Below are 19,942 nucleotides of genomic sequence, written 5' to 3'. Positions count from 1 at the left end.
AGATTTTGTAAAATGATAGACATTGTAGGGCTTAAATCTTTTCATGATCTAAACCCAAATTAATATTACTCCTAAGAAAGAGTATAATTTACAGTAAAATGTGTAAATGTGAGATAAGGAAGATATTTTATTACCTTTTTCTTGTACACTTGTAAAATACAAGGGCCAAAAATATCTTGTTCTGTCTCTAAGCACTATGTCAAATAAAGGAAAAAAAGCTACAGAATTTTCCCCTCATAATGTATTTTTATCTCCCTGGAATAAAGTGCTCAAGTGTTTACTTGCTTTTTTCAGATTATGCTGTTGGTACTGTCGGCAGCCATGTATTTCCCAGTTCTTCTTGTGGTTACCTAGGATTACCATCAAGATCATGCAGAGGATGTGTTGAAAATAGAAGGATTTTATTAAAACCATTACATTCTACAACGATACTCAAACTATTAAATGAATTTCAGATCTGATGTCAAGTGTTGCCAGTTAATGTATTTTAAACACACATGAATCGGACCAGGAATCCCTGATTAGATCAACTAATTGCAATCAGGTCCACTTCTATGAGTGGTAGGATAGAGTATGCCATATGCTTTTCTTCTTAAAAATAATTTGAAGCATCATTTTTAATCTCCTTTCTATCTTGATATGAGATAATAGTGCTTTTTCATACTTGAGTGGTTCTTTTGCTGCTTTTTAAATGAAAGAAATAATTTTTTTGAAACAAAGATTTCAGTTTGTGGATATACTTTGTTTATATAGGCAGGTGTGTCTGATGGGTGAGCCTAGCTGCAGGATTAACTTTTCATCTAAAGCTATGAGAAAAAATACTCACTGCAATTATTTGAAGCATTCAAACACCAGTGGACATTATGCAAAACAGACATTCTTAGTACTAAAATTTTGGAAGCCATAACAAAGAAAATTAGCATGTACTGTCATCAGCCATAATTGTTTACTTTTATTTTAGTAAAATAAATGTTTAGTCCTTCAAATAAAATGGACAGCCAATACAGATGTAAAACAGAACAATGGCATTTACCTAAGTTGCTTTTATATTTTATTTCTTCCTACTTCTTTACTTTTTCTTCTGTTACAACTGAAGAAGTTAATACTGCTATAAAATACAGAACATAATAATTCATTTTATACAGAAGCTGTTTTTCTTTCCTTGCTAACAGCTCACATTGTTTCACATCTGGGTTTTGTTTTGTATTTAAAATAATTATGTAGATATTAATTTATATAGCCATTCTAATGGAAAAATCCAAGGTAAATATTTTGATTTGCATATTGCATGCCCATGTTTTTTAAAATGTCCATTTGTCCTTTCATTTTCTGTGCACTGAATATAAAATCCATGACAATTTTCAGTGTTAAATTCCATCCTTAGAATCTGCTTGCTGTGAGATCTAAGATTAGGCTGTGACTATTATGAGATCAATTGCTAGTTCTGTTGTTAGTACCTAAATACTCCCACATACTTACAATGCATATAAAACTCTTCACTGCTCTTACCTTGCATATATGTCTCTGTTCTTCACCCCGACTGACATATACAGAAAAAGGAAAAGGGGTGTGCTAGACACTCAGGAATAAGACACTCTTGAAAAAGCATTCTCTTTTCTGCACTGCAATAGATATAACTTGAATTTAATTTTACTGCCAAGCATGGTCTGTGTTATCACAGGGTCTCTGCCAGTGTCATATTTTCTGTATGTGTTACCTGTGCATTGATCATTGCTCAAATCTTTCCATTTGGCTTTTTTTTTTTTTTTTTTTTTAAAGAAAATGTTTCGTTTAATGCCACAAATATGTCCTTAAAACTAAGTAATGCCTAAAAAATTCTAAACCCCCCTTTTATTTCCAATGTCAAAACACAAAATCTGAAAGGCATATTGTCCTGCTATCAGAACAGAAGATGAGGAAGGGAAGGAAGTAGGATTTTCTTTCTGCCATCCTGCTTGGAGTCTGTTGTGGCACTGGAACAGTTGCCCATCAGTGGAACTGCTGCCAAACACCAAAGGGACAATGTCTATAAGGGACAGTCAATGACTCTGGGCTTGCTGGTGTCTTGAGGCTGCCCATTACACAGACTTACTTTTGGAAAGTGGTTTTCAGCAGGAGGCTGGAAGTCAATCAAGTGAATAAAAGCCCCAGCAGAGTAGTATACCTCTTTTACATTCCAAAATAGTAATGGGGTATTAAGACCTGGATAAAATTGGTATTTGAAGACACTCTGTCCTGGGTGAAAAATCCATAATTCTGTGCTTCCAAAGCTCACTAATTTAAATACATGATGTGGTAGTGATGAGAGCAAGCAGCATGGTAGATAAAGTAGTCTCAACTACAATGTCCATGAATGGATGTCTTTTAGCTAAGCTTCAGTTACCTACAGTGTTTACATTTGCATTAGTTAACCTAGGCTTCTTTTATAATCAGAATAGATGAATTTCTGCTTCCAAAGTGTTATTCACCTCACTCTAAATGTGTCCTAAATTCGAATCACAGAAGCATTTATATCTAGGTACTGATTGGCTTGAATGTAAAAGTCCATGTGGCGACTGTGGTGTGTAGGTGAGATAGACAAGACTTTATGTTTTTGATGAGCTGAACATATACTCTAGCATTAATTAAATATGTAATTTGTTAGAAGAACTCTAGTTTGAGAAGACTACTTATCTACGTATTTAGATTAGTGACACATGCTATTCAAAAGCCTGTGTAAGCATCTAAGTCATCCTTAAGTATGCCAGTCACGGAAACATAAGTGCCTTCCACTACGTTTCCTTCTGCCTTAGCTTCAGATGGTCACTGGAGAAACTCACTCACTCCACTGCTCAGTTGGCATCGTGTGTCATTCCTGGGAATCCCCTTGCTGTGTGCTGCAGGCAGACGCCTCACTCCTTATCTCACACTCCCTTCCTACCTCTTCCTTGACTCTGCATCTCTGCCGTTTTGGAGTTTTTTAATTAATTGATAGCTGGTTTTGATCTCAGGCAAATCAAACTCTTATGAATTCCTCTCCTTTTCAAGCTTTACAAGTTACACAACCTAGCAAAATTTTCTAGTGCATGAAATTCGAGTAGTGAAAGTGAATACATGTACCTCACAGGGAATTACAAAAAGAGTAGGGGTAACAGCATGTATCTGTAATAGATTACATGAATTTTATGTAAAGTGTGATTCAGCTGCCCTTAACATATTGCTACAAATTGATAGAAGAGTGTGGAGAAATTGACTGATAATTTTTCTGTAACATCTTCAGCACCATCAGCTGTTCTGAAAAAGAATAAAAAAGGAAAATAATACCCCAGTGAAACGCTTCCTGGTTTTAAAGTGTCCTTTTTGTTGCAAAATATATTATTCTGAACATGGAATTTTCTTGCCAACTTTCAGCCTAGAGCAAAGTTTTATTGATGCCACTGAAAATAGGGAATTATAATGTAAACCCTGACAAGATCCTTAGCTATTGTCGCACAAGCGACAATAGTATATAAGTAGCCTACCAGATATTGTTATGTTAATAAATATGCAAAAGATAAAATATGGAATTTTAATATTCTAAACTCATATAAATAATCTTTTGATAATATTACAATACACTTCCCTAAAATACAGCAATGCACATACAAATCTGAAGCAATATGTTATTAGAATGTGCCAGCTAACAATCAGAGAAATAAAATGCCTATCAGTGTAAATTCATGGATGCAGCAGCTCCTTCCTTTTAACTTTTGACCTTGTTTTCATTAAAATTAAAATGTTGTTGCGTGTCTGGGGTTTTCAAATTTCATAAATTCTCTGGATGATAAAATAATTTCAAATATTTTCAAGAATTGTTACCTGATATCTAATTACATCTAGACATAAAATAAAATTAATTAAGTCTTGTGTATATTGTTGCTAAACAGTCAAATAAAAATAATTACTTCAGTAGCATTTTATAATTTTGCTCTAAAAGAAATCAAGAAGATATTGTGGAGGTCTATACAGAAAAGGGGAAAAATCAGACAGTAATTAACATTTGTAACCTAAAATAGTATCTTAATACTGTGTTGTGATATAGGAAAAAAAAATAAAGTTATTAAATAGTTTATCTCTAGATGTATCTGGACCTTTACAAAATGTTTTAAGACTCTTCAGAACAAAAGCCAACTTGTTGTTTTAATCTGACCACTCAGTTTTTTAGCATAAGGAGAAGTTCTTATGGCCATGAATATAACACTGGCAATAAAAATTCAGGACTTCCCTATCTTAAGGGAATGTCTTTTTTCTCTACTTCAGCTTTATCATCCTAAAAAATCTTGTTAATTTAGAAAATGCTGTTACTTGACACTTATCTCATTGGATAGATTAGGTTTAACAGTGATGAAGCACATTAGGTGTATTTAAAGCTACTGAAGACATATATTTATAAATCTTTTAAAATTAAAGTAAGTAAGGTATTTGGAAAGTTGTCTATAAAAACTGTGGAGGACTTTTTGCTGTACTGAGTGTAGATTTTGTATAAAGTGTAAGTTTCTAGTGTATGGCATGACACACCATATCAATGCATATTCAAAACATAACAGTATTTTTACATTTCAGTTCAGTCAAGGAAAACATAGACTAGGACCTAATTTCAGATCTGCCAGCAGCCAAAAGTCCTACAGTCTAACCTGTCTTTATGACCTTTTGCAGTTTTGTCACCTTCAGGAAAGAATCCAGAATTTGAATCTTGGAAATGTAAAAAGCCTGTGTCCTCATTAGGTCATGAGAAGAGACAAATTGGAAGACTGGCCTTGGAAAAATAGTGGTTCTCTTCCACCTTCCTGCATTCCACCTTTTCTCAAGACAGTATAGAAGAACCTATATCCTTAGTAGCTGAACTGTGAATTTTAACTATTCTATGAACAAATTCCAATTAACTTATATCTTGCCCTTGTTCAGCATAGATCATGCAGTCTCTTTGTTTCCCTTCACTGTTTTAATTTTATGGGCTGCCCAAATTTCCTAAAAGAGAAAGTCAAAATAGGATGCAGTAAAGAAAAAGTACTAATCCCAAAGCTGGACTGCTTAACATCTGCCTGGGAAATCCTGTTCAAAAATATTAGTATATGGTCTATGAAACAAGGGAACATGACACAGCCCAAAAAAAGATACTTGAATCAATACCTTTATTCTGAAGTGATAGATTAAAATTACACATGCAAAATATTTGGATTACAAGTTAACACAAGAAAATTAATAGCTAGATAAGATTAAGAGGATTAATAATTAGATTTGATAATAACTGAGGTGCTGTTTTGCAGTACACTATTCGGTTCCCTAGCCACATTTTCCTATTGTGCAAGTTGTCTGAATACGGTACCAAATTCTTCCCTAGATATCTCCAGAGAGAATCATCACATCACCATCTTCTCCATCCAAGTAATCTTTGTGGAACTTTAGGCAGCTAAACCTCAGTTCAGCCAAATAGTTCTATGTATGTGGTAATTAGCATCATTTTGGGCTACCGCACTGCAGTGTTGACACGAACTTTCATTAATTTTGCAGGAAAAGAATTGCTCAGTCACAGCAATTAACTCTAATCAACATGGGAGATTCCTGAAGGCAATGAAAACCACAGAGTTTGAGGGCCAGTGCTGGTGACATGCAGTTGACAGTCATGAAGAAACTGTGTCATCTGTTGTGTGGGGCAGAGAAATGTCAAAATGGCATTTATGTGTGATTAAAATGCTTTGGTTTCCAAGCTTAGTTTATTCTCTTCATTGTCATGAGGTCTTGCATAATGGGAGTCAGCATGGTTTAACACATCCTTAGTTTTTTAGTTGTATCACTGGTCTTTTTGCTCTTTTTCCCTTCAGCATATTTTTATGTAGCTGAATTTTCTTTTTAATAGTGTAAATATTTCCATGCTATCTTTGGCAAGCGAGCAGATGTTTTCACTGTCATGAAGGAATGTGCCTGGAGGGCAATTGTCTTGTCTGCTTCTCCTTAGACCTTTAAGTGCTAGACAGACACTGTATCTATGTAGTGAACAGGTAAAGTAATTTCAACATTTCTAGAAATCATAAATAATAATACTTGAAGGCATGTTTCAATCCACCCACCTGCAATGCTGGAAATAGAGGGAAATAGTATAAACATACCATATCTCAAAACCCTGAATGTTGCAGAATTAAAAGCCGTATCTTTGGCAAAGTAATTAAACGGTTTGTGATTTTGGGGGCTTTGAAGATGTTAGAGTGAGATTTTAGTATGTTTTCCCCCATGAATATGAGTTTTTATTGTTGTGTGTAGCATGAATGTATTATCTGGGCACCAGAGAACAGACCCTGAAGCTTTTCTCCTTTAGACCCTGTGGAGTGGCCAGAAGGGAAAGTCAGTAGTTGATGAAACTTTGCTTGACAGAATGTACAAATGTGTTGGCTTAATTTTCTGGCAGTTCTCATGTGATTTTCTGAAAACTGCATGCCCATATTGACTACCTATCTTGCAGAAGCAACAGTCTCATTGGATGTTTTTGCAGAGATATAAAGATAAAATATTTGGAACTCTTTCTCCATATCACACATAAGACACACCATTTCTTCAGGGGAACTACTATTCTGCTTCTGTCTTTCTGTACCTCGTGACAATAAATAAGAGTTTCGCTTCTTTACCAGTCAATGTTATGCTTTCCATGAGCATTAAATTCACTTGAAAGAGCTGTTCTTTTATGGAAACACAAGAAATTATATTTATTATAGCATTTTAATCTTCATTCAAATATGCTAATTTTAAGCCTTTCACAAATACTGTAGTCTGTATCAAAAACTGTTCAGAAAGAATTTTCTGTCTGTAGTGCTTCTGCTATTCATAAAACACATTTAAAAGGAAATAATCCCTAAGAATTTAAGCCCATAGAAAAAATAACTGATTTGAACCTGATCTCAAGAAAAATACATGGTAGTTATATTCAATTTTCATGCATGCACAACTCCTTGCTCCATAAATCATACAAAATTTTCTTTATTAGTTATGCTGTACACATGAACATTCTACTTTTTTAAAAGCATAATTCCTCCTTTATTAAAGTAGTTGTCAGTACATGGCACAAACATTTTTAGGAAAGCTAATATTTTGAAATAAAAGCACTACAAAAATGCCTATAATCATCCAGTCAATAAATACACATTTTACATTTCCATGCTATTCTTGTAAGAAAGAGAAATAAAGGACACAGCCAACTGCAATCAATAGCTAATTTCACTAAGAAGAATAGATACTAGTCTGGTATTTGTATGTCTGTGTGGTGGGCTCACTTTGGATGACTCACAATCCTGGAAGTTGTCATATAACAATTGGCTGAACAGAAAAAGTTAGTAAAAAGAAAAAAATGTGGAAGAATTTAATTAACTTTGAAACTCGGAGTACATGATGAAAAGTATAAATTTCATAAATTAAATAAGCTTAAAAAGATATCAAAATAATATGAGCATTCAAGAAAAAGTTTCAAAAATATCTGGTACAAAGGTGACCACAAGATATGAATAAAAGAAAAAGCTGCAGACATCTCTTTCTTTGGAAGATTATGAAGCACTAAATTTATATAATTAATTATTTGTAGATTGGATTGATCAACAATGCTAACAGTAGTATAATCTCCTAAATACAAATATTTTAATACAATTCTTGGGGTCTTTATTTAGATCTTCATAAAGCAACACTTTATTGTTATGGCACTATAGCTTCTAACTCTTCATAGTATCCTGCAGATCTCAGGAAAGCATTAAAATAGATGTCCTCAATTTATTAAAACAAAGTACCTTATTTCACTAATGTGCATTCTTGAGTTGTATCTATTTACAAAGTAAAGATAACTACATTAAAGAGGCATACAGCTGAAGAAGAGAAATTCATCAGCATTCCAAACATTATGATCAGTTCTCTCCCCAACTCATTTACACTGAATATAAATTGAGAAAAACACAGAGAAGTAGGCCAGAAGGAGGTCTCAAATGCAGGTGAAATTAAAAATAAATGTTGTGGTTTAAAAAGTCTATTTTCTCATTCTTGCTCTGAAATAGATTGGAAATACTGACAGCAATTGCAGTTTTCAATCAAGTATCTGCTTGGAGCTTTTTTTGATCTTAAAGTATGTTCTTTCAAGGCTAAAAACACATTGTAAAGTTGTATTCCAGCTAAAATTAAGCAAGCTGACTTGTTTTGTTTATCATGTGTCTAAGTCACAGCATTATCCACTCTGATGCAGACAACTAAAAAAAAATTAAATAGTTTTTTTTGTCCAGAGGGCTATTCAGAAAGGCAAATCTATAAATAGAACCCAAGTTATGGGCATACTCTAAAAGAAAAGAACTAATGAAAATATTTCTAGGAAACTAAGATAGAAGAAAAGAGGCAGTTTTTGTACACATTGCATACTAAGCCAGGAGTCAAGAGCAGGTAAAGCAGCTTGATGTTCAAGACACCAAGATGAGCACACACTCAGGTATTCTGCAGACACAGGCCATTTCTTTATCAGCAAATAAACACACCTCAGAGTTCTTAAGGCATGGAGTTAGCTCACAGAATGCCTGGCATCTACCTTAACAAACTGCCAAGACTGGGTGGCTGTGGTGGTGTGCTTGGGACAGTCGCTGGAAGGAAACTCCCCACTGTGTGTTCCCAGGAGCTGCTCTGACTGACAGACCATGTGACGGAATTGTTAGGGCACATAAATAATTACAACAGGCTGAATATTTTTTATGGAGTGTGTTGAGATTTGCCTAACAAGGACAATCACATTCCCATGCCCTGAAGCATTCCAAAGCACAGTAGAACTGACTAGTATAGATGCATCCAGGCAGACTGACATAGTGTTACAGACACACAGGTGCTTAAAGCCTTTAAGATCTGAGCCAGAAGTTATGAACTATTAAAAGTGATTCTTAGCTCTAATTTACAGCTGGTTGTCATCACACAAAATATTTAATGATAGTCAAGCTTATTTTTTTTGTTTGAGGGCAACTGAGCACTGTCACTGTAACTGTCACTAATGGAGACTGTGGTGTCTCCATCCTTGGAGATATCAAAAATCTGTCTGGATATGATCCTGTAGAAATGACTCTAGGTGGCCCTGCTTAAGCATGGAGATGGATTTCCAAATGGCCTCCAGGTACCTCTCCCAGCCTCAGCTGTTCTGTGATTCTGTAAAATGTTCTCACTCTCCTGTCCCAGCAGTCTACCTTTAATGAAGTGTCAGCTCAGCTGCTTATAAGGTTTTCCTCTAAACTCAAACTAGTTGAGGGAAATTATTGGGGTAAAAAAAAAAATCTGCAACACAAACAAACAAGGATAGGAGATGCTGAAGTGCCACAAAGTTCAGTTTCTGCCAAACTTTCTGCAAGATAAAATATGCCCTGAGATTTTGAGTCCATTTCACACAAGAGAAAGACACTGTAATACTTTCTTCTTTGTACTCTCACCTGTCCGAGTCTGAAAGAGGATTGGAGCCCTTGCACTTGCTCAGCCATGTAGAGCTGCTGACAGGCACTTTGGGAAGCTGTGGGGTCTGAACAGTTTTGTTGCTGCCTCATTTGAAACACAGTGCCTCACTGTAGCAATGCAGATATCTGAAACAGATACTGGCGCATTAAAAGCAAATGTAAACTCATTTCATGAAATCCCCTGTTTGAGAAGGAGAACAGATACTGATGGCCAGATGGAAATGCTGAGTAATACTTGTCTTTCAAGTTTGGAATCAGAGTCCAGAATTCTTTCATCAAAAATCAGAGTCCAGAATTTAGCCTCCTCTGCATATACTGAGCAGGTTTCAGTGTTTTAAAAGGCCCCAAGAAATGCCTAATTTATGAAGACATGAGGGAAACAGAAAGCAAAACATAAAGAAAATACACACACACACACAAAAGAGAACAATATTCTTGGTCTTCTGCAGCTGAATGAAATTTAATCTGTTCCTTTTTGTCTGCCAGGAATGTCTGACTATACCCAGGACCATTACCTTCTGGCAAACCCAGCTCACCAATATTTTTGAGCAATAGTTAATATTACTATCTGTGCAAATGTGTAGGCAGCAACTCAGTTCTAGCTGGGGAATTGGAACAGAAAACAAAGGGGAGAAAGACTCTAATGGCTTTATTTTTTCACTAATTCTATACTTGATAAATAACCATTCTAACTGAGTAGATAATTGTAATCTTATAAGCATCTCACACTTGAAATGACAATTTGAAGGCAAGAAATGAAGAAAAATTAACAAGAAGACAAATGTTTCTGCCGTAAGACTATGTGTAAAAAGAAAGATAATGATATACACTTATGAATTACTAAATTTATTCATATTTTAATGCTAGCTCAAAAGTGGAATTTGGGTGAAAAATATATGGAGAAAGGAATAGCTTTGCAATTCCATTTGCATAAAAAATACTCATTAATAATATTTATTATTTTTTCAAGGGGAAATGGTTGCCTGCATGAATTGAAAGAGTGCTATTGAAGTCAATAGACAATTTTTCTACATAATGAAACATAGATAGGCCAATAATGGTCAAAGAAAGACCATATAAGAAAAAAATATTTTTTATTCCATAAATCTCTATTAACATTTTTTGTTGGTCTAATTTCTAATTTGTTAATACCCATTTCCTTATTTGTTTTACTTCTTTGCCTTTTTCATCTTCACCAAGTAATTTTTGTTCATGATTCAGTTTTATGAAGTAACCTTGAATTGACAGTCATTTTCAATGGGCTGAAAATGTACTTGCAGATTCATTGAATTACATTAGATTCTCTCAACAGCTCAAGTGTTTTTGACAAACTAAATAAGGCACACTAAGTGTATGGATTTTTATCCTTTTTGTCATAACTGCTTTTCCATGTAATTTCACAAAATATCTCTAAAATTATGTATCTATTTTCTAATTTTAAAAGTTATGAAATGATAAATAAAATCCTTATGTGTATAAAGGCAGCTTCAGACATGTGCCAGTGAGAAGGTATTCAGAGACTCAAACAAAATCCTAGATCACATATATAAAAACTGACAAATCAAGTGCTATTAGACACTTTTAGAATCAAGAGCCAAGGTACTACAACATGAATAGACATGCTCTGGGACTTGCTTTTGCATCTTTAGAGGAGATTCAAAAGAGAATATCTAATTAAGATGCAGAATGTGACACCTATAAATTCTGTCATCTTTCTGTAGGATATATTCAAGTGCATATTTGTTTATTTCTAGTATATGTATACATTGTCTGTGAATATTTTGGGTGAGGGTGAGTCATAAGAGTACATGCAGCAGTTGATTGCTGGGGACGATGTGTGTGCACCCACACAAGCCACTCAGAGTGAGAAAGAGTAGCAATCTCTCACTGCACAGGTCTGAACCAGATTCTACCCCCTCCATACTTTTGCGCCAGTGCTCCTGACAGTCACACAACCCTGACTCAATACTCCTACTTCCAATTCAACCCTCATGAAGGGCAAAGAAGATGGTCCAGAGCTGTTCTTCTCTTCTCCCTTCTTCATCATGCTCACATATCGAATCTCACAAAACTCAATAATTGGTTTTAAAAAATGGTTTTGAAAAATTGGTTTTAAAAAATGCAAAGGACGTACTTATATTTATAATTTTCATCCATACACGTGCAGCAGGCTTCAAAACTAAAGCAAAGGAAAAAATAGTATTCTTAGAAATGTGAACTAAAATGAATGTTTATTTGAAGCTGAACTGCAAAGCTTTTTTTAATCAGAGGTTCAAGCTGAAAACGCTTTCACAACTGGAGGAAATGCAAGAAGCCATGCCAAACTGTGAAAGCAAGCTTCACACTACTCTCTGTTGGAAAGTCATATTTTGATCCCCCACATATATGTAAACAGCACATTTAGACACAGACTATCACAGGTGTCTGCGTCTGTATAGAGTCTTCCAGAAAAATGTATCCTGTAAAAAACCTTTGAAGTCAGTTCCTCTTTGAGTAGAATTTTGACTACGCGACCTTCAGAAATACCTTCCATCTTAAATTATTATATGACTTTATGAGTCATATATTCTCACTGAGTTCAGCAGACTTTGATATTGCTTTGATAGATACCATTGCTTTGATAGATAGCATTCACCAAAATCTTAAAAAAATCTTTGGTTTTCTGTTTTCATTAAAAAAAATTGGACCATAGCATTGACAATTATTTTCTTAAAAATAAATCATATATTAAAAGTCAGTTTTCCTTAAAAATATATTTCAATTACATGCTCAATTGTCAATATGTATCACTGACTTTTTTGGTATAGCTAAAATAGTTAACTAAATAACATACCTGTTTTCAGAAGCTACAATATTGAATATTAATCAGTTTTGTCATTTCACAGGAAAGCAATTTTCCTCCAGATACAACATTCTAAACCAGCATAAGTTGGTTAACTTCTGAAGCTGATTAAAGCACAAAGAATACCAGTGATCCAGATATAAATCAGATAATATGATTACATACCATCAGGGCTATGCAACACGCTGCTCTCATGTGTCCTGGTGTCAAAACAAGTTAGCTTTTCTCATGGATTTTAATATACTTCAGTCAGAGAAAACAGTTTTGTACAATAAATATCACAATTTCTTGTCTTGGTTTTATATTATAGTTATAATATATGCTATTAGACTAATTAAGAAAATATATAACAAACTTTCTTTGGAGACAGATTTTCATTATGGAGTTAAGGAAACCAGTTCAAGAAGAAGTGACAGTGGCAAGCTGCTGACTGAGATCTCCTAATTTGACTAAGAAACAAACTGATGTGAAACTATTCTTAAGGTGCAACAGAACTGGCTCCTTCCAGCTGTTTTCTCTATGTTTACACAGGAAAGCATGCCTCAGAAGCTGGAGTAGTCTATTATTCTTTATGACTTCCTCCAAGCAAGAGTATCAGGATCACTTGCTACAACAAACTGCTAGGAATAAAAGGCAAATGATGAAGATTTCATGACAGCACTTGATAGGTTTGCTGAATGCTGCAGATATGTAGACTTCAAAAGAGAACTAATAAGAGAAAAAATAGTCACACATATAAAAGGAGACAGATATAAAAGGAGCCCACTTCTGGGAAGAGACACTGTCACTCAGATTCAAGAGCAGGCAATGTTACTTACCACTCCCAAAGCAGAAGTCCTGTATCAGGTGGCCTCAATACATGGAAGATGAGCCAAACAGAGCTGAAATAGCATTTGAGCATTCTCATAATACAAAAATAGTGCTCAGGTAGGGACAGGGAGAACAATATCTCTTCACAAGAGAGAACAGTAGAGATGTAAAGCAAAGAGCACAATAACAAGCAACAGCTGGAAACTATGAATGACATAGAGCAGGACTAATGGAACTATCATGTAATAGGTACATTCCTAAAAATATAGAAGCTGCCCAGGGAATCTGGAGATAACACTGCTGTCATCAGTGCCCATTGCATGAAGATTTCACAGACCAAGGGACAAAATATGCTGGAAAAAAACATGCAGTGGTATTCAGTGTTGAACTGAACAGACTGTATCTTGGATTTAAAACTAACACAGGGAAACCACTGAAGTATTACCAGGGGGAAAAAAAAGAAAAGAAAAAACCCTGAAATCAATTCAAGACAATACTTGTGCAAATTAATACAGCTGTGAAGGTCAAGTAAAATACTATATGGGCACAGTGAAACTATACTGGATTTTTGTATTTAATTCCAAATATAAGTAGATATTTTTTCAGATAATTTAATTAAGAAACAAGGATTAATGGTACATCATTAAATTCTAGATATATTGAAGAAGCTTGATTCTCCTTCATGGTAAAATATGATTTGGCAGAGGCTGTTGAAACAATTCACCTGAGGATGAGCACTGCTTAGGCTAACTATGAAAAAGACTTAATCAGCAACTCAAGGTGCACTCTGTTATCTGCATCCTGGAAATTAAAAAAATCAAAGTGGTTGATAATATGAAATTAGATATCACTTAGTGGAGTGGGAGTAGATTTAATAAGTGCTGTGAAAGCAACAGCCTTCACCCTCTCTTATCCGAGTCATGTCTCCTGGGACCAGGGCTGACATGTGGTAGCACAGCTCCTGAAGCCATGTGTGCCATCAAAACATAATGTTTATGGCAACAAAAAAAGTTTCCTACTTTATATGTACAGAAAAATACTTGTGCTCCAGCAAAAATGTATGTTTTCTACAACTAATTAAATAGTAATTCTGGCATTTAATATCAAAGTATTCTCAAGACAAAAACTGACAGCAGGCTGGAATAATCCCTCTTGTAACAGCCCTAACCAAGTTTGGAAGACACTGCTGCAATGAGAAAATATTTTCAAAAGTCAAATAGGTCTCATCATTACATTATTGACTTTTTTTCTAATGCAGTCTAATGTGTGGAGACTTTAATGGATTATTGAGTGTAACTATTTAATTTTTACAAAAACTATACTTACCATATGAGTAGTCAAGGAGTAGATAACTTAGGAAGTATGTATGTAATCAAAAATATAGGAAGGGACAACAGAAATATAACAATATCTGTACTATTTTAGTGTTAATGAATTTGTGACATTCAAACATCCATTAAAATAGCCACTTCTTTGGGAAAACGTTACCTATACAATGCTCATAAAATAAAACCATGAAGCAATTTTCCCATGGTTATAACATAGGGGTGCTGAGGAATTCACAAGAAAATAAATGGAAAAAGTGTTATCCCTGCCTGTATTGTCAGTGTTAAATGGACCCTTCATCTACATTACCAACAGATACACCTCTTCATGCTTTTAGAGCGATACTCACACATTGCAGCTCTCAAGAAGCTAGGAAGCTCTTTTCCTTTCATTCATGGATTTTCACTCTACTCTTACTGTATTAATAAGGGCTGAAGAGACCTGCCTTGCAAGATTCACATTCTAGTATGACATAATGCTAAAACCACATCTAAGTCAGCCATTCCTCAGAGTTCCTCTGCAGCATTGCATTCCCCTCCCTCTGAGTAATCCAAGAGCTCCTTTTCTTCTGAGATGCTTTCAAATCCCTCATTGGTAAGATAAATCTGAGCTGTGATTTCTACCCACCCAAAAGAAAGTAGTGTAGAGATGTATGCCTCCTGGCCACGTGGAAATTGCTTCTTGAATGAATTCTTAAAATATAGCCAGACAACAAATTGACTTTTAGAGCTTAGACAGATGAAGAAAATATTCCTGTCTCAGATAAAAGGTTCGTTAAGAAATCTGGGAGGCAGACCCAAAGAGACTCTCATAGTTAAATCACTCATGGAAAAGATGCATTCAAATGCTCTTAGGGTGAGGGGAAGGGTGAAAAAGAGCTGGACTTACATTATCTGCATCCATTGTGAGTGCTCTAACCAGCCCTTTTTGGCTATGCTCTATGCAGAACATACTCTGCTCAGCATGCAGTAAATAATTGTTGGGTCAGAATGTGCAGAAAAACTAGAAGAGGTCCCTAGGTTATGGCTCCTGGTGGGTACCAGTATAAGAGAAACATAAATCTACTCTCCACTATCAAAAATTGATTGCTTTTGCAAATTTTACTGCAGAAACAGAACACTTTAAGCATCTCAGGAAACATTATAGCAACATTAACTTATAGGGTGGTTTTGTGCTCAGGATCCAAATTTGAGACTAGTCTGGCAAAGAACTTAGAAAAGTCCTGACTTGGCATACTGACTAGATTTTTCTACATTAATAAGTAAGAAAGTAAATAAGTAAATAAAATACCACAAGACCTAAGGTGTCACAATTTCATTCATAACTAGTAGGTGACCTTCTGTTACAGATGTAAATGGCCCAAATGGAACAGCTGCAATTTTCTTTAAAAACTGAGCACGTCTCAGTCAGGGTTAACAGACATTGTATGAAAAGCTTCAATTAAATAGGTTCTAATGGAAGTTGAAAGAACAGTGGGAATCAAGCTCCATACTGACTTAATGAAAGTTAACAATCTCAGTATTAGCCAGCTAATAGTGGAACTGCCAGCAACTTAGATGTATTCCGCTAAAGAAAAACAAAAACAACATAAAGCAAAAAGAAAGAAGCACTTTTTTTTTCATAAATATTTGCATCAAAGGAAGTAAATTTCTGACAGACCTGCTGTTGCATGGGTTGGATTGCTGTTGCCCTATATGCAGTTGATTACATGACTGGAAGGACAGCACATTTTATTAGAGCATCATGTCCGAAAAGCAATTGTTTCATCAAAATAGAATCTAGCAACTTGTTTAGCAGTGTGCCTGAGCAGGTAAATTTAGGCTGTTCTACAGAATGTGAAATATCTGAAATGAAGAACAACTACTATACAGCATAACCTGACAATGTTCTTTCATATATTCACTTTCTGGATTGAAATATATACATTTTTTTGGCTATTTGTTTCTACAGATACATATTCTGTAGTGTTTATAGTAACTGCAGATATTCAGGTCATATAGAAAGGGAAATTGATATTTGTAAAACATATTAATTTTTCTTCATCTGATTTCCCACGCTGGTTTTCAATATCCTGCTCAAAGCTCAGTATTTTTGCACAGAACTTTGACTACAATTATTGCATAACTAAAGAACTGCACTTTTACCATAATTGTGGAGATATATACTGAGCAACAAAGACTTTAAAAACATTTATAAACTCAGTTTGCATGATGTGCATGTAGTGATCATCTTGATTTTCCAGGAAAAAAAAATGCATCAGAAGACAATATAGAACTTATTTTCAGAGTCAATAATTTAATAAAACTAGCTCCACATTCAAAGCAGTTCCGTGCAAGAGACACCAAACTTGTGTAACAGTTCTGAAGTCAACAGGATGCAGTTTACTCAAGTATCAATTTTAAGGGGAAAAAAATCACTTTCCTAATTAAACTGAATACCTACACAACAAAGGCACCAGATCTAAAAGTAACATCTAAACAAGTCACAGGCAAAAGTTTTTGTATACAGTCAATCCTACTCTTGAATTCTGAGCATAGTCCCTAAAAGAGCTTTGACCTGAGCCAACCAGGACTGTCCTACACAGTGCCCAAGCAGCATTCATGGAAAATTCTAAGCAAGGAACTATTCCCAACAGGTTGGATGCATGAAGACTCTGAGAGCAGGGAGAAAACTATGTGCAACTTGCAACCACAGATTAGTTCTCGGATAATTTTACTTACTTACTAATGCAGCTGCTACTAGAAAATGTGTTGGGAAAATCACTAGTTTTATCAGAAAACACTCCAGAGAAATTCTTTCAAAACTGAAATATGCACAGGAAGGCCACCAGTTCTCTATGGAAACCTTGGGTCAGACACCCATTTAACAGAAATGAGCAAAGTTATACTGATTTTGAATGAAGTCAGGAGTATTATGATGATTTCCATGTGAAAGGGATGTGGTCCTCTGCTTCACAGTACAAAACCATCTTCATATAAGCTCTCATGGTTAAAGAGTTTGAGAGATTTCATGTTTCTGGAAAAATATCTTCTGAACTATGGTTGTTTTGTTGGTCTGTGCCCCTACATAAAAAAGAGATTAGAGTTTTAAAGGCAGAGAAAAGTGGAGATATGCTAAAACTATAAAGCACTTCATCAGTTTTTTCCTATAGAGGATCACTAAATGCAATAAATCAGATGCTATTAAAATCTTGGGGGAAGTGGTTCAGAATTTTACTGACATAATCATGATGTCTGCTTCTTCCACAGAATAATACAGTAAGATAAAATGACAAGCCCTTCCATGGCGTGTCAGATCCAGTGTCCAGTCATTAGCTTCCAGGAAATACATGACTTCAAAATTACTTTATTGCACAACTAATATCATAAAACTGTCTGACATGATAAACATTTTAGAAAACTGGTGCATTCTGGGTTTTTTATGCATTGACTATTGCTGCTCTACAACTATTACATAGCCTATAGCTGCTCCTTCCCTACTGTTTCTTATTTTTCCTTTTCCTAAATGAGAATTGCCTGTAAATTCTCAATTGCAGTCTTGGTTTTTTATGTAAACCTGCATCATTCCAAGTGCAGATTGACACCTCTGCCAAAGATCACTTTGAAAGGAAAAATAACTTCCAAATTGACCCTCAGGATAAGGGAATTTAGGCTAAGAAGGGGGAGTGTTTTCTCATGCATAGGTAATTATCAAATTCTCTGTGGAGCTCTGTATAATAAAGTGTAATAGAAGAATGCATGGAAATTGAAAAGAAAATAAGTGAAGCACATTAAACTAGCCCATTTCACTTGGGCTTTATGTGGGATCTCTTTAAGAGAAGGTGGGAGTCCAATAGCTTAGCTAATCATGACTTGACAAGTCTTTCTGTTTGAGCATCGCATTTTGGGTATCTCATTTGGCCAGGATGACTGGAGACAGACTTCAGACATTTCTGGTAATGGTGCTCAGGGAAAAGGATGTTTTGAAAGACCATCTAATTGAAGAGTTGATTTTGCAATTAACAACTGCCTCAGCCTCTTGTTGTCAGAGCATTCAGATTCAAATTTCTGATTTGAGTCGGAACAGAGGACCAGGTTCTTCTTCACTCAAATGGGTATATAACAGGGGTGGAACAAGGAAGGAGAATGAAGCTTGCAAATATCTAAAATTTCCTTTACAAGTTGATGTAAGATCATATTTTTATTTTATGGCTTCATTTCCCAATAAATTGCAATTACATTTTGCGGGTAGGTAAACTGATTTTCACTTAGACCTATTTGGGAGAGAATTCTGATATTTGCACACAGATTAAGAGAGACACTGCTCTAAGAAACTGCTCCATTTCTGGTTGTTTCCACAGATCTGCTTGCTTCACAACATGCAGTGGTAGTGTTTACTGTTTCATCAAACATTCATTCACACACTTTCTTCACTAGTCAGTCAGATCGTTTGCTGACTATCCACAACCCCTCCATTGTTAGTCAAAGGACTTAGGTCAACTATACTAAACCACTACCAAAAAAAAAATCTTGCAAATCACATACTCATCAACAGGTGAGTATATATATTCACATATTCAAACTGATACAAAAGCCAATTCTAGTCTCAGTTATTGATCTCAGTTTGAATCCTGTAAGGTCAGTTTAGTCTGGACTATCCATAGTCCAGGATGGACCACAAATTGGTCCACAAATAATTTCTTTTTTACAAATAAGGAAACTGGCATAGTCTCTTCCAGATTATGCAATTGTACTCTTATTTCAGAGCCTTTGTCTAAACCTTCAAGTAGTATTTAATCCACAGCTAGTGAAGAGATCTTTGGTAAGCTTTAGATCATGACACATATTTCCAGTGAACCACTTTGGGAATTTATTTTGCAGAAAGGATACAGAAACACCTCAGGAAAGCATTGACTAACTGGGAACCAGCTGAGGAAACAAAGTCTATATAGGCCCCTCACTTATAAAGAATATTAAACTCACAAAGAACAGAAACAAAGAGGATTTTGCTGGCCAAAACCAGTAGCAACTTCAAATGCCTCAGTTTTTATTTTGGGGGAGGACTTTTGTTTGTCACACTAAAAAGAAGAAATAGGTCTAAAGACACTTACATGTGTCAAGCTGGATAAGTTCAAAATGCTTGCTATAAATCTCTAACAGCAAAATGTGTTCAAGCCTGAGCATTGAGTGAATTTTCTTCTTGTTCTGCTCCTGGCTTGCTTAAATTGACATTAAAAAAAAATCAGCAAAATCCAGATACAGAGAAATAGGATAATTGCAGAAGAATGAATACACAAAAAGCTTTCAAAAAGATCTTAAAAAACTATAGTAAGGCTTGGCTATGCAGAGGTATTTTTTTCCCTAAGAATTGAATAATGTATTTGCTACGGGCCAAGTTTAAACCTTCTTTGCACCTCATGTAATGAAGAGCACTTATGTCGAATGACCTCCCAAACTGGCTGTGGGATGACCATAGGAGCCAGTAGGACGGACATAAAGGGCTCAGTATGAAGGCTACATTT

The 19,942-nt window shown here is 35.2% G+C and overlaps 1 long non-coding RNA gene across 1 annotated transcript in view; it reads right to left on the bottom strand.

Moving 5' to 3' along the window:
• The window catches only part of LOC135301821 (uncharacterized), a 30,649-nt gene extending 11,030 nt beyond the window's left edge, over window positions 1–19,619 (bottom strand). The window contains exon 1 of the long non-coding RNA XR_010363559.1: window positions 9,444–19,619. This is a non-coding gene — a long non-coding RNA (uncharacterized LOC135301821). The remainder of the gene's footprint in view (window positions 1–9,443) is intronic.
• Window positions 19,620–19,942: the final 323 nt, after the last annotated feature.

This window comes from Passer domesticus, chromosome 5 (assembly GCF_036417665.1).
Source record: "Passer domesticus isolate bPasDom1 chromosome 5, bPasDom1.hap1, whole genome shotgun sequence".
NCBI classification, from domain to species: domain Eukaryota; kingdom Metazoa; phylum Chordata; class Aves; order Passeriformes; family Passeridae; genus Passer; species Passer domesticus.
The sequence above is the reverse complement of the archived record's forward strand: the minus strand, read 5'-3'. Positions and strand labels throughout refer to the sequence as shown.